This window comes from Polypterus senegalus, chromosome 7, assembly GCF_016835505.1.
Source record: "Polypterus senegalus isolate Bchr_013 chromosome 7, ASM1683550v1, whole genome shotgun sequence".
NCBI classification, from domain to species: domain Eukaryota; kingdom Metazoa; phylum Chordata; class Cladistia; order Polypteriformes; family Polypteridae; genus Polypterus; species Polypterus senegalus.
In genome coordinates this window covers 86,135,416-86,151,636 of record NC_053160.1, presented here as the reverse complement: position 1 = coordinate 86,151,636, position 16,221 = coordinate 86,135,416, and positions in this window count along the sequence as shown.

Genomic DNA, 16,221 nt, shown 5'->3' with positions numbered 1-16,221 from the left:
ATGCTCTCGGATTTGGAGGTGCTGATTCTCATCCCCTTATGTTACCTTTTCCTTTTTGGTGGTTATGGAGGAATATTTTGGGTAAAATTGAACTAAATACATATTTTGACAGACACAGATGGACTGGCCCCATTGCTGGAATAGAAGGTTTTGTCTTACCCAGAATTATGGTTGGATACATGGGATGGATGGGTATCCCGACCAGGATGGATGCTGGTCCCTGTCTCAGGTGCAAGGCAGGAATAGTGGATGGACATTGAAAGGCTGCCTCGCAGGGGTAAATTTTCCCCCAGTGTGCTAGATGGCAGTGTTCCTCTCACATGCCTCCGGTTTGGGCTCCTGCAGCAGTTCGTGGGAACCATGTAATTTGGGAGGACACCCCAGTTTGGCTCCTGAGCAGGCTACCAGGTTATGACTGCCTTGTTTCATGGTTGTTCCACCTGACCAAGAAGTGTTTCCTAGGTGCAGTTCTCTTACACCGCAAGTACTCCCATGTCTGGCATAAAAGCAGCTGCTGTATGTCACCCAAGTGAGTTGGAGTTGGGGGAGAAGAACAACTATTTTCTTGAAGGTATGAAAGAAAAATAGTGTTGTATTGGCAGAGGGAGCCTTTGAGAAAGTAACTGCTAAAATAAATACAATCTTGAATCTAGGAGAGTTGTTTATGTTGTTTCTAGGGTTTGTGGCTCTGAGACACCCCCAACAGAACACAATATGCAAATAAATAACTGTAATGTGAAATGTGACAATTAAACACAATGATACCTAACCATGAATAATTAAATGCCATGAAATGTTTTGTTGCTTATTTCTTTATTATTTAATTATTTATTCATCTGTTTATTTTGGTGACACTGCCTGCAACAAGAAATATGCCATGAACTGAAAACTCATTTTCCCCCATCACAGTTGAGTGAGCGAGCTCAAAGGAGTGTTGTGTTTTAATTAATAATTTGTTAATAGAGTGCATATACATCTTTGGCCATCAAGAACCGAAATTACAGCAGATACTTAAGATGCAGACTCCTGATGATGATTTCAGAGCTTCTTCATGCAATACTGTACATCTGGGCAGATTTTTCTTGCACTCATTTGTTACCAACGTGCACAGTTACCACTTTGAGCAATGTTAATTCACCAATCAAAAAAACATTACTTGGTAAAGCCTCCCCTCTCAGCTTAGATGGGTGAAAATGACAGTTTTCATTACAATGCATATTATATGTTACATGCGGTATCACAGAAACAAATAAATAATTAAATAAGTACATAAAGAAATAAGCAGCAAAAAATGTTATAAAACATTTCATTATTTAAGTATGCTCACATGTAACTTCATTGTTATTTACTTATTTTGTCAGAAATATTCCTACATAGGTGGTACGTTAATGTTTTCATACTGATTTAGGATGGGTTATTGAGTTTGAAGTTCATGTGCTTAAGCACTCAACACTCATAGACTGTGATGGTTCGAACCAACTACTGCCAAGAGAATGCTTTTGAATTTGAGGACAATTGAGAGTGTAATACACTTCACAATCTAGTGCCTATCTTGCAAAACTGTTAAGAGTCTGGTCTGCAGCATTTGTGGCTATGCATTTAAACAAATGTATTTTTCTGTAGTCACAATGCCCAGGGCAGCCAGCAATGGCCCTCACCTTTTTAATTCTTTTAAAAATCTATGCATCAAAGCTACTCACAGTACTTGTTTAGAAGAAGTAATCATCTTGCCTGTCTCATCTAAGTGCTTCAGATGAGGGGAAAAAAAATAAAACAAAACATAGCAGTGACTTTAAGTGTAGGAGGCAATGTTTTCCTGTTTGGGTGGCATAGCAGTTAGTGCTGCTACCAGTCCTGGATTAAAGCCTGGCCCATGGACTGTCTGTGTGGAATTTTTTCCAGGTATTCTGGAGTTTGCTTTATGATGAATTGATTTGGTCAGGATTGGGTTCGGTGTTGTGCTGGATGTTTCCCCAATTACTGCTGGTTCCAGTGACCATGAATTGGATTAATGGGTTTGGACAATGGATGGACTGACCTATTTTTATAGCACCTACTGAAGGATTTCTTTTGCTACCAGTGGTTGAAGCTCATATGTCATTTCACAAAAGATGTGCGAGTTTTTAGGTAACAAGCCTGAAATCACAAAAAATAAAACTCTCTTGATTGCTTATTCTGAAATGTATATGTAACACTTTATCCTTCACTCTTTAAAATATTGTTTTACTCTAAGCAGACCATGAAACATAAAACCATCTGGATCCTGATTTTTCCAGTAATGTCACATTGGCTAAACCCTGTCCTGGTAGCATCAGGTTCAAGACAGTAACCAACCCTGAAGAAGCTCCAGTCCATAAAGTGGTGAGCTCACACACAAACTCAAACATACTTGGACAATTTTGACCTATCCTTGCGATAAGGAAGTGAGAAGGAACAGTGAGAAACACAATGTAGATGTAGGGAGATTATACAAACCACCCTTATAAGAATGTGCCGTCTTCAGTAGAATGATTTGTTCTCCCTTTCTGACCCAATCTTGTTTTTGTTTTTAATTACCCATAGTCTTGTTTTGCTTTCTTCTTTGTCTCTCACCCTAGAACCCAGACCACTCGAGTCTTCAATATTTTTTGTATCTGCAGCTCAAATTACGATATTTGATGGCTGTGTTGTTTAGGAGAACCTAAATTCAGCCATCATTGTGGTGAGGGTAAGCCAATAGTCTAACAGAAGATCTGAGACATGTAATTCTTTGTGATACGCATGCCACTGCAGCAAAACCTTTTTTCAGCTGAACACTGCTGTCTTTGAGATAGGTAATGCTGTTATTTATTACCAAACCAAAATTCAGTTCTGATTTCAGTTTTGTTCAGGAGCTTTTGAAATTTATGCTTTTGGTCTGGTATCCCTTTCAGCAAAACGCACACCTACATTATTTAGTTTCAACACCAAATCTACAAACAAAATATTATTTTTTACATTTATTTGCAAACACACAAACACTGAGAAATATTTAGATTTTTGACCCTTAAATGTTTTTTGTTTCTTTTCTTATTAAATTATTTCTTATGAAATGAATAATAGTTACCCAGTGTTTGCCTATTTTAGTGCTGGGAGGTTTACAGTTCATACCGAAAACCGTTTTTTATTTTTGTTATGATATCGATTTTTCTTGTACCGCAATACCGGTTTAAATAGCCTAAGCAACGATCAGAACATGGCGCAGAGGAAAACTGTTTAAGGGGGACCTTTTTACTGCTACACTGCTAAACATTCATGCAACAGAGTACATGCGTTAGTTAAGGAATTGAGCGGTGAAAATGGACAGAGAACATTCAGAAACTGAAGCTGTAGCAGACGATAAAGTTGAACATGATGACACAGAAGAACTTTTGCTGATAAAAGGAGCCGTGTCTGTTTTCTGGAGATACTTTGGTTTTAAAAGGTTGGATGTGGACCAAACAACTATTTACTGAAAGTGCTGTTGAGCTAAAGTTGTCAACACAAGCAATTTGCTGCACCACCTTAGCTGCAAACATGCTTTGGAGTACTATGAATGTATGGATCTAAGATTGGCACCCTCCACGTCCTCAGGTAAAACTGAAAAAGCTAGAGGACACACGAGTCAGAGGTCACTTGTAGATGCTTTTGCTAGAGGTACTGCCTATGACAAAAAGAGCAAGCAGTGGATCAAGATAACCAAAGCCATTACAATCCAGATAGCTAACGTGTCAGTGGACAGAGATTGTTAACATTAACAGAAAGTGTAGTTGGTTTACAAAACATATTTACTATTTATTCCTATTCTAAGACATGTTCAGTGCAATACAACTTTTGACAAGCACCTCTGGATATTTTATTAAGTCTAATTATTAAAGCCTCTTTGGATGGTTGAAAATATGTTGTCAAAGTTATAGTTTAAGTTGTTTGCAAAATTTGTTCAATAAAAAGGTTCTATATTTTGACTGCAACTGTCATGCAATGTGATTCCTTATCTTCATTAGTGCCACCCCCTTGAAAACTATCACTTTATGGGGCCATGCAAACCTGTATTAATACTTGTGTGCACATTAAAATATTTTTTTTGTACAATTCTCTTGACAGTGGAATAGGTTATTCTTAGTCAGTCTACTGCAGTAATTGCAGTGGAAAATGTGGTTAACATCCACTCATGCATAGGAAAAAAATACTGTAGAATACCGTGAAACCAGTGATATAGAATTTTGGTCATACCGCCCAGTACTAGCCTATTTTTTATGTTGGCCTCTTGCTTTGTAGTGTGACTTCTGCTTCTTGATATTCTATTCATTCTTGTGTAATTTATTTTTCACCCAACACGGAATATTGTAATGTGATTGGCACATCCACGTCTTCTTAATGCAGTTTGATATCTGACATGCACTGTAGGTAAATGTGTAAACCACAGAAGAACTCTTGTTAAAGTTGGAAAAATGAAGTGAAAACCTAAAGATCTGGGTGTAGGTGATACAATTTGGAAGAAGAAAAAACTACATTTTTTTTATTTTTATTTTTTTGGGGCTGTAGGGAGTTGTTCGGCTACAAAGTCTCAGTTTTGGAGAAATACAGGAACCATTGTGTGTGTGTGTGTGCGTGCGTGTATATACATATACATATATACATACACACATTATACAGTATATATATATATATATATATATATATATATATATATATATATATATATATATAATGAAAAGAAAAAAAGACGTTGCCAGTGAATTCTTGAAAAGAATCTTGAAAGACAGCAAAAAAAGAAGAATAATCTCGGGTTGCAAACGTATGTGAACTGTTGTATTTGAAGACGTTGAAAAAGCAGTTTTTATGCGGTTCAGTGATGCTCATTCAAGAAACATTCCTATTAATGCAGCACTCATTCAAGAAAATGTAAGGTTTGTAAACTCTCTTGGGACCTCCCCTAACTAGACAGCACACCGAAAAGCGTCCCGAAGTGTGATCTCCGCATCTGTACGGGGCAATAGCAGGCTCACAGCTATGCTGCATCTCTCCGCCAAAGTAAGCAGAAACATATACATACATATATAAACATATATCTATACTAATAAAAGGCAAAACCCTCACTGACTGACTCACTCACTCACTCACTCACTCACTGACTCATTACTAATTCTCCAACTTCAGGTGGAAGGCTGAAATTTGGCAGGCTCATTCCTTACAGCTTACTTACAAAAGTCAGGCAGGTCTCATTTCGAAATTCTACGCGTAACGGTCATAACTGGAACCTACTTTCATCCATATATACGGCCATAGTCTGCAGTTCGGTCGCCGTGTGAGGCGGAGTTGCATCCAGCATCATAACGCCTCCCACGTAATTGGGTGCCTGCCCATATAAGGTAAATATTCGCGGGTGAAGGACTGCTTAGCATATTCATAAGTGCAGCTACTGCGGAAACCCTCTGACGCTGAACAAGCCTTTGTACACATATCAATAGGAAAGCAAGGTGTAAAGCTTAAGTTTAAATTACGTTCATAGACACGCTGCCGCTAAATATTTGAAGGCAAATCAACAACTTAATACCAGGAATATATATATATATATATATATATATATATATATATATATATATATATATATACTGTATATATATATATATACTGTATATATATTTATACTAGCAGAATAACCGCGCTTCATGCAGCGGAGAAGTAGTGTGTTAAAGAAGGTACGAAAAATAAAAGGAAAAATTTTAAAAATAACGTAACATGATTGTTAATGTAATTGTTTTGTCATTGATATGAGTGTTGTTCTCATCTATCTATCTATATCTATCTATATCTATATATATATATATATATATATATATATATATACTCGCGCTTGGCAGTGGAGAAGTAGTGTGTTAAAGAAGGAAAGAGAAAGAAAAGGAAACATTTTGAAAATAACGTAACATGATTGTCAATGTAATTGTTTTGTCACTGTTATGAGTGTCGCTGTGATATATATATATATATCAAAATACCAACTTCGCAGCGATGTCATGTGTTTAAGAAGTTATGAAAAAGAAAAGGAAACATTTTAAAAATAATGTAACATGATTGTCAAAGTAATTGTTTTGTGTATTTGGCGGCAGTGTCACGAAGTTGTTTTCGTCTAGCTGCATCAGAAAATGTACCACAACGTCTGACACGCCTCCTTTTTACTGTTTTCTCACAGCTTGGATTGCTGCTGTCATATATATATATACACACACACACACACACACACACACACACACATATATATATATATATACACATATATATACACATACATATCTTCATATCTACATATCTACATATACACATATATATATACATACCTATCTACATCATATATACACACACATACATACATACACACACACAAATTATATATATGTATGTATGTATGTGTATATATATATATATATATATATATATATAATGTAGATAGGGATGTGTGTGTGTGTGTATATATATATATATATATATATATATATATATATATATATATACACATACATACATATATATACACATATATATACTTGTGTGTATGTTTGTATGTGTCTATATGTGTGTGTATAGCTTTGGTCACTGAGTGCAAGGGAAAAATAATAAAATATAGTCTATAAGTTATTAAACAGTAAAACAGTAACGTTTTAAGAAGTACAGGTACATTGAGCCCTACTGGAGTGGTTGCGGGTAAACTACATTTTAAAGACTGTGTAACACAACAGGTAAGTAACTAACAGCAGCTAAAATATATATGGATCATCTCTCGGTAGTAGATCCCTTTTGAAAGGCGCTACACGACGGCTGTGGTATAGAAATTACATTTTCTATGTGAACGTTCAAATTTGTGCCTCTGGTAATGTGCCTTACCGGCATTTAAAGAAAATTAGTTTTGTGTCCTCTGCACTGTTAAGAGAGAAAGGCTTTGGTTTGGGATAAAAGGTGTAAAGAAAGGAAAGTTGCATTTTTCTTTTATATAGTATAGAGATGTGTTCGCTGGCGTTATGATCGCCTTTTGGGGACAGTCGGGTGGGTCTTGTGTAGACTGGTGAGACGTCCCTGCCATTAATCAGCTGTGATGGCACTGTCAGTCCTCCACTCGTGTGCGTGTCTTCATAATCCGAGGTGATGACTTCATAATCGTATACGTGCAAAAGAAAGTGTGAATCGCCTTAATATTATTTTTCCGTGGTGTAGAAAAGGGGTCCCGTGTTTGCACTTGTCTGGGCTATAGCGCAGGGGGAGGAAGAAAAAAATTAAAAGTGCTCACTTTGACTTAAGGCAGAAGCTCGACTTTTGCTGGGCAGGAGACCACAGTTTTTGCAGACATGTTCATGATATCAAAAGTCTCAGCGCTCTTTGGAGGTCATTCATATATTATATATATAGCAAAATCCCGCGCCTCGCAGCGGAGAAATAGTGTGTTAAAGAAGTAATGAAAAAGAAAAGGAAACATTTTAATAGTAACGTAACATGATTGACATTGTCATGAGTGTTGCTGTCATATATATGCCCGCCTAAATAAGTCACCCTCGCTTTGCTCTTACTTTATTTACCGTTCATTTAATCATGGCTATTGGCGGAAAAATTATAAAATGGAAGGAGGATGGCTTTACCAAAACAATTATTGATGGCGAATCGATTATTCATAAAGCTTGAATTGGTGATGTTTTTCTGTGTTAACCTCATATTTTTCAGACTTCTTCTCAAACTAAGGTGGTGTGAGGGTAAAATGAATCGGGATGGCTGATCAATGTAATCCGTGTACCAGGAAATCATGCATTGACAAAAGCTCCCCTTTGCTTGTAATGCAAAGTGTGATTAAATGCATTATTTTTAAGCGTTATAGAGCACATGCATCGAAGCTTCTCAGCTGTGCTTGTGCTAAGAAAAGGAAAGATTTTAAAAATAACGTAACACGATTGTCAATGTAACCTTTTGTAAGTAGTGCCTGGAGGATTCAGTGTGGAGAAACTCGAGAGATAGCGTGTGTATTAACTTGTGGATTTTTCTGTGAGTATTTGGTGGCAGTCTGACGAAGTTGCTTCGAAAGACGGCATTAGCCGCGGAGCTCAGCTCAGAGTGAAATGAGATGAATGGGCGGGAGATGATGATGTGACTCCCCCACCCGCCTTAACTGTCAATCCCCCACAAACACAGTCTCTCGGAATTTGCATAAGCACACCCCTTCACCTACAATTTTAACTTAGTTACAAAGTGATCAAAACTCTCGTTTATATCCTGCGTCCTCTCATTAAACTTGTATCCTGCTTTACCTGTGGGCATGTGAAACGCCAGCGGTAGCCTGTCTATGAACTTAATTTAAAGTTTAGGTTTACACCTTTCTTTCTTTCTTTCTGAGGCAGCAACACTCATGAATATGGTAGTATATGTCACTCGCTCGCTTCTTATTGTTTTTCGCTGCCTTCTCAATTATATAATGCATGTTTTCTTAAGCGCTTTTTGGAGGTCTTCCTGGTTTTCTACGCACTGCGTTGACAATCAGTTCACGTGATTACGTGGGAGGCGTGATGATGTCACACGAAACTCCGCCCCCCCACGTCATTCCAGCTCAACTCCATTACAGTTAATGGAGAAAATACCTTCCAGTTATGACCATTAGGCGTAGAATTTCAAAATGAAACCTGCCCAACTTTTGTAAGTAAGCTGTAAGGAATGAGCCTGCCAAATTTCAGCCTTCTACCTACACGGGAAGTTGGAGAATTAGTGATGAGTCAGTGAGTGAGTGAGTGAGTGAGGGCTTTGCCTTTTATTAGTATAGATATATATATATATATATATATATTTATATATATTTATATATTATGGGGTGCCAAACAGGCAAATACATAGATTTTCTGAATATATAAAGTCAAAACCTGAGTATATAAAGTCAGCGTTGGAATATATAAAGTCACTAGCAGAATACCCGCGCTTCGCAGCGGAGAAGTAGTGTGTTAAAGAAGTTATGAAAAAGAAAAGCAAACATTTTAAAAATAACGTAAGATGATTGTTAATGTAATTGTTTTGTCATTGATATGAGTGTTGTTGTCATATCTATCTATTTATATTATATATATATATATATATATATATATATATATATATATATATATAGCAAAAATACCTGCGATTGGCAGCGGAGAAGTAAAAAGAAAAGGAAACATTTTAATAATAACGTAACATGATTGACAATGTAATTGTTTTGTCATTGTCATGAGTGTTGCTGGCATATATATATATATATCGCAAAATACCCGCGCTTCGCAGCGATGTCATGTGTTTAAGAAGTTATGAAAAAGAAAAGGAAACATTTTAAAAATAATGTAACATGATTGTCAAAGTAATTGTTTTGTGTATTTGGCGGCAGTGTCACGAAGTTGTTTTCGATCTAGCTGCATCAGAAAATGTACCACAACGTCTGACACGCCTCCTTTTTACTGTTTTCTCACAGCTTGGATTGCTGCTGTCATATATATATATATACACACACACACACACACACACACACACACACACACATATATATATATATATATATACACATATATATACACATACATATCTTCATATCTACATATCTACATATACACATATATATATACATACCTATCTACATCATATATACACACACATACATACATACACACACACAAATTATATATATGTATGTGTATATATATATATATATATATATATATAATGTAGATAGGGATGTGTGTGTGTATATATATATATATATATATATATATATATATATATATATACACATACATACATATATATACACATATATATACTTGTGTGTATGTTTGTATGTGTCTATATGTGTGTGTATAGCTTTGGTCACTGAGTGCAAGGGAAAAATAATAAAATATAGTCTATAAGTTATTAAACAGTAAAACAGTAACGTTTTAAGAAGTACAGGTACATTGAGCCCTACTGGAGTGGTTGCGGGTAAACTACATTTTAAAGACTGTGTAACACAACAGGTAAGTAACTAACAGCAGCTAAAATATATATGGATCATCTCTCGGTAGTAGATGATATGAGTGTTGTTGTCATATCTATCTATTTATCTATTTTATTTATATATATATATATATACACAGACACATATATAAACATACATATAAATATATATATATATACACATCTATACACATATATATATACATATATATATACATATACACACATATATACATACACATATATACACATACTGTATATATACACACACACATATATACATACTGTATATACAACATATACAAATCTACATATATATATATATATATACATATATATATTAGGTGGGACTCGATTAAAAAATTAATCCAATTAATTAGAGGCTGTGTAAGAATTAATCTTGATTAATCGTATGTAATCACACACGTAAATTTGCCCCAAATCGCAAATGTTTTTTTTTTAATTTAAAAGGGTTTTAGTGGGCTTACAGAATCAAATAATAGACATGGACATGAATATTGTAAACTGAAGCTGTTTTAATTTCTGAAAAAAAGCTTTTAAACTGCATTTGAATTCAAAACAGAAACAAAAATATCATCCCTGGTTAAAATTGGGCAGACTTAAAAATAAAGTGGTAGTTTAAGTACTTTAAGTACATTTTCAGAATAGTATTGTCTTTAAATAATAATAACCAAAATTTCAACATAAAGTGCAGTTTTTCTTCTTAAAAAAATAAGTCAGAAACATAAAAGGTAATTTGACCAGCTTACTCTTTAAACTCTGAGTAACATTAGCCAAAATTATTTTGTACATTAGGCTAAAACAGTGTGATCATTGAACATTTTGTAATTAGATGTATTTAGAATTACTAACGGTCACGGAAGTCCAATGATCCCCAGTAAGAGCCACAAAGTCCGCTTTCTGTAATGCATCTAATTTTGCTTGCTTTTCAGTGTGCACAAAACCATGCTTTTATCAAGGCTTCGCTCGGTAGTCGAAATGATCAGTCGTAGAACGCGCTTTATTCCGACTCTAACATTTTTGTAGCTGTGATGTGTGCATCAGTGTAATGGATGTACCAGGAAATCATGCATTGACAAAAGTTCCCGTTTGCTTGGAATTGAAAGTGTGATTAAATGCGTTATTTTTTTAACGCGTTATGGAGTACATGCATCGAAGCTTCTCAGCTGTGCTTGTGCTAAGAAAGGAAAATTTTAAAAATAACGTAACATGATTCTGTTAACCTAATATTTTTCATACGTCCCAAACCAAGGAGATCGAAGGTAAAATGAATCGGTAGCGCGCACATAGTCAGTACACCCTCTCGAATCGAACCTCGAATGTCGGCGTTAGAGGCTTAAGACTCTACAATTAGCCACAGCGTGTGGCTTGTCTATGCTAAAGTATGTATTGTAGATCGGGTATATATATACATTTATATATATACCCGTACGCAGTGGAGAAGTAGAAGTTATGAAAAGAAAAGGGAACATTTTAAAAATAACGTAACATGATTGTCAATATACAGTAATTGTTTTGTGAGTGTTATTGAATGTTGCTGTCATCAAGGATTTGATTATCATTATTTCTTTCAATCAGGCTCGTATTTGTAGGATGTGTTCAAGTTACATTCCGTGTTTGTCAATCGCTGTAAAGATAAGAGGTTTCATTCATCGATTAGTTCCTTACTGCATCAATAAACAGCTCGTCTTCCTTTTATCTGAGATGTGACAAACTGCATGCACGGGTTTGTTTTTTTACACTGTCTTCCTTTAGCAGGACATTCACTTTTTCCACCGTGTGCTTTGTTTCCGCAGTAGCTGCACTTATGAATATGATTGTATGTATAAGACGCTTCATATTTTTTGCTGCCTTCTCAATTGTGTAATTCGGTTTTGTTCAGCACTCTTTGGAACTGTTGCTTTTGTCTGCATTGCGCCAGTTCACGTGAGCCGCTTGGTGTTCTTGCATCGAAGGTTCCCAGCTGTACTGGTGCCATCTCGTAATGTCAGCTAAGACCCGCACTTAAAAGTTTCTCTCGCAGTTTCAATGAGTTTGTGCCAAACACCACCCTGACCATCTCATCTTCCTCTGCATAAGCACAGTCCTTCACACGTGAATATTTAGCGGCAGTGTTTGTATTGGATTGCCGCTGATGGACGGCCTTATATGGGCAGGCACTAAATTACAAACGCTAGTGGCAGCCTGTCTATGAACTTAATTTAATATAAACTTACGGTTCACGCCGTGCTTTGTTTCCGCAGTAGCTGTACTTATGAATATGCTTGTATGCATCATTTGCTTCATAATGTTTTTCTGCCTTCTCAATTGTGAAATGGCGTTTTGTGCTGATCGCTGTTTGGAGTTCTTCCTTGTTCTCTACGTACTTACGTAGGAGGCGTGATGATGTCACACGAAACTCCCCCCCCGGCCATCTCCAACTCAAGACTCCATTACATTATATGGGGAAAAATAGCTTCCAGTTATGACCCTTATGCGTAGAATTTCGAAATGAAACCTGCCCAACTTTTGTAAGTAAGCTGTAAGGAATAAGCCTGCCAAATTTCAGCCTTCTACCTACACGGGAAGTTGGAGAATTAGTGATGAGTCAGTGAGTGAGTGAGTGAGGGCTTTGCCTTTTATTAGTATAGATTCCCGAATATATAAAGTTAAACCTTGAATATATAAAGTCAGTGTCGAAATATATTAATGGCCAAGATAAATGCAAGAATGATGCGAAGATGTTCCTCGGCACATATAGATATGTGCTCTAAACGATTTAGATCAAGGGAACGTTGGAACAGTTCACAGATAAAATGGTCTAATTCCATCAAATACTCTCTAATTTCCGTGCTTGTCATTTTACTCGTACTAGTGAAAGAAATCTTTCATTTTGAGTAATGGTTGCAGTAAACTTCCACAGAAGCCACTCAGGGTCAGTTGGGCTTGTGAGGTTCGTTCAAAAATTAGCCCATACAAAAAGAAGAAATAAATATAGTGTTCAAAATGCCGGGCACATGCATCATTTTCAAAACATTAACCGAACAGTGTTTTTTTAATTTATTTTTCTGAATACTTTTTTTTTTAACTTGTTTCAGTTTTTTTTTAGTTTACTAAAAATGTGCCTGAGTTGTTTCAATCAATATATTTTGACTTTGACTTTATATATTCAGGAATGACTTTATAAATTCCGACGCTGACTTTATATATTCAAGTTTTGACTTTATATATTCAGAAATGACTTTATATATTCAAGTTTTGACTTTATATATTCTGACGCTGACTTTATATATTCAGAAAATCAATGTATTTGCCTGTTTGGCACCCCATAATATATACAGTATATATTTATATATTTATATTTATATACAGTACAGGCCAAAAGTTTGGACACACCTCCTCATTCAATGTGTTTTCTTTATTTTCATGATCATTTACATTGGTTGATTCTCACTGAAGGCATCAAAACTATGAATGAACACATGTGGAGTTATGTACTTAACAAAAAAGGTGAAATAACTGAAAACATGTTTTATATTCTAGTTTCTTCAAAATAGCCACCCTTTGCTCTGATTACTGCTTTGCACACTCTTGGCATTCTCTCGATGAGCTTCAACAGGTAGTCACCTGAAATGGTTTTCACTTCACAGGTGTGCCTTATCAGGGTTATTTAGTGGAATTTCTTGCTTTATCAATGGGGTTGGGACCAGCAGTTGTGTTGTGCAGAAGTCAGGTTAGTTGGACGATCATTTATCTTTCAACAGGACAATGACCCCAAACACACCTCCAGGCTGTGTAAGGGCTATTTGACCAAGTAGTTTTGATGCCTTCAATGAGAATCTACCAATGTAAATGGTCATGAAAATAAAGAAAACACATTGAATGAGGAGGTGTGTCCAAACTTTGGCCTGTACTGTGTATATATATATATATATATATATATATATATATATATATATATATATATATTTTATTTATAAGTCTTGTGGTCAAATAGTCATCCACTGTACTAGTTAGGAAAAAGCTCATTATGCACAAACCGAAGATAATGTTTCAATGTATACTTAAATAGTCATATTTCAGTACGTCCAATGTCACTGGCAGTAGGGCTAACGAAGTGAATATTGTCTGTTGGCATGGTCGCAACACTACACTCCAAAAAGTACTTGGGGGTTCATATTATTGACAGGTTGGACTGGTCTTTGTCATACAGATGAACTATGTAAGAAAGGGCAGAGAAGGTTCATTTTTCTTAGAAGACTGCATTCCTTTAATGTGGGTAGTGGCATCCTTTACATCTTGTACAACTCTTGCAATGACCAGTACAAGTTTTTGTGTTGTGGTGTGCTAGAAGAGTAGCATCACTTCACAAGAGGCTCACCGAATCAACAAACTATGTGATAGGAAAGGCTCAGTTATAGGACACATTCTGGACATCCTGGTGATAGTAGCAAAGGAGAAAATTAAAGCAAAACTGAGTGACATTATGAACAATGTTGCACATCCTCTCTCTGACACACTAACACTGAGTACTTTCAGCCAATGAGTTATACACGTGCATAATACCTGAGACCTCGATCGTCAAGTCAGAAGTTTTCTTTATTTTAAAATTTTCTTCCTTTTCAGTCATTCTGTTGTGTGTTCAGACCATAGTATGTATGTGTAAATATATTTAATTATCTATTTATGTATTTATTTAAAGTGCCTCTGTAAAAAGCCATATTTCCTCCTGGGGACAAATAAAGTTCTATCTATCGATTTAGTTGTAGGATGGCAGTGTTACAGTATAAGAACATTAGAACACTTTTAATGAGAGCAGACCATTCATCCCATGAAAGACTGTCAATTCCATCCACCTAAATATTACTTCAAAATAATATCGGTTTGAGTTTTGCACCCATCTATACTCTGTGCAATGATTTTTGAAAAATAGGTGTTAGTAGTTTATAAATTCACATACTGAACTCCTTAAACACTCTAGCATAGATGTTATCTGGTCCTGGTGATTTACTTGATTTTTGATTTCTGCCTTTTTATGTAAGCAGTACTTCTAAATGTGCAATTCCCAACTCATTCAGCACCTTCTTCATATTACCAGTTGCTTCTGGATGGTTATTCATTTTTTTGGATGTGTACACTCCAGAAAAATGCACATTTACAGCATGCACAAGTTTACCATCTGTATAGTTGAATTTTCCGTTAGTGTTCTTGATATGCTTTATCTACTCCTGGCTATTCATTTACTACTTTAATACTTTAACTCTGAAATAATGTTTTAGGTCATCTTTTGCCTTTTCTATAGTATTTCTCTTTAACTGCCTTTTAGCTTTCCTAATATCTTTTATAATCCTTACTCTTGCACCCCCAATGGTTAGCACTGGAGTTATTTGTCTTATACACCTTTATACAGCTGCTTCTTCCTTTGCAGCTCCTTTTTATTTTGCTCCTTGTTTATCCCTAGCTAATTTGTTACTGCTTCTAAATTTCTGAGTTACCTTGCCCTGCATTATATGTAAAATGCTTGTAAATGTGCACAAATGTTCCTACACTGTCTCTGCACTTAAATGCCTACCCCCTACTTATCTTATTTAAATTGTGTTGCATCTGCTCAAAATTTGCCCTTCTGAAGTTTTTGGTTGTATGCTCTGCCAAAACACCGTAACATTTATTACATAACTAGCAAAATACCCGCGCTTCGCAGCGGAGAAGTAGTGTGTTAAAGAAGTTATAAAAAAGAAAAGGAAACATTTTAAAAATAACATAACATGATTGTCAATGTAATTGTTTTGTGAGTGTTGCTGTCATCAAGGATTTGATTATCATTATTTCTTTCAATCAGGTTCGTATTTGAGGATGTGTTATATTCCGTGTTTATCAACCGTTGTAAAGATAACAGGTTTCATTCATTGAAGTGTTCACTACCCAAATCGCTACTCGTGAATGTAAGATGTTTAACAGGCATTCCCGGTATTAACTTGTGTATTTTCCTGCCTGTGTCTATGAACTTAATTTAAACTTAAGCTTTACACCTTGCTTTCCTATTGATATGTCTACAAAGGCTTGTTCAGATTCAGAGGGTTGTTCCTCCGTTACTGCATCAATAAACAGCTCGTCTTCCTCTTTATCTGAGACATCACACACTGCATGCACAGGTTTACCTTTCCCAATCCTGCAAACTTTAGTGAAGTGGTTCAATTTACCACATTTTTACACTGTCTTCCTTTAGCTGGACATTGACTT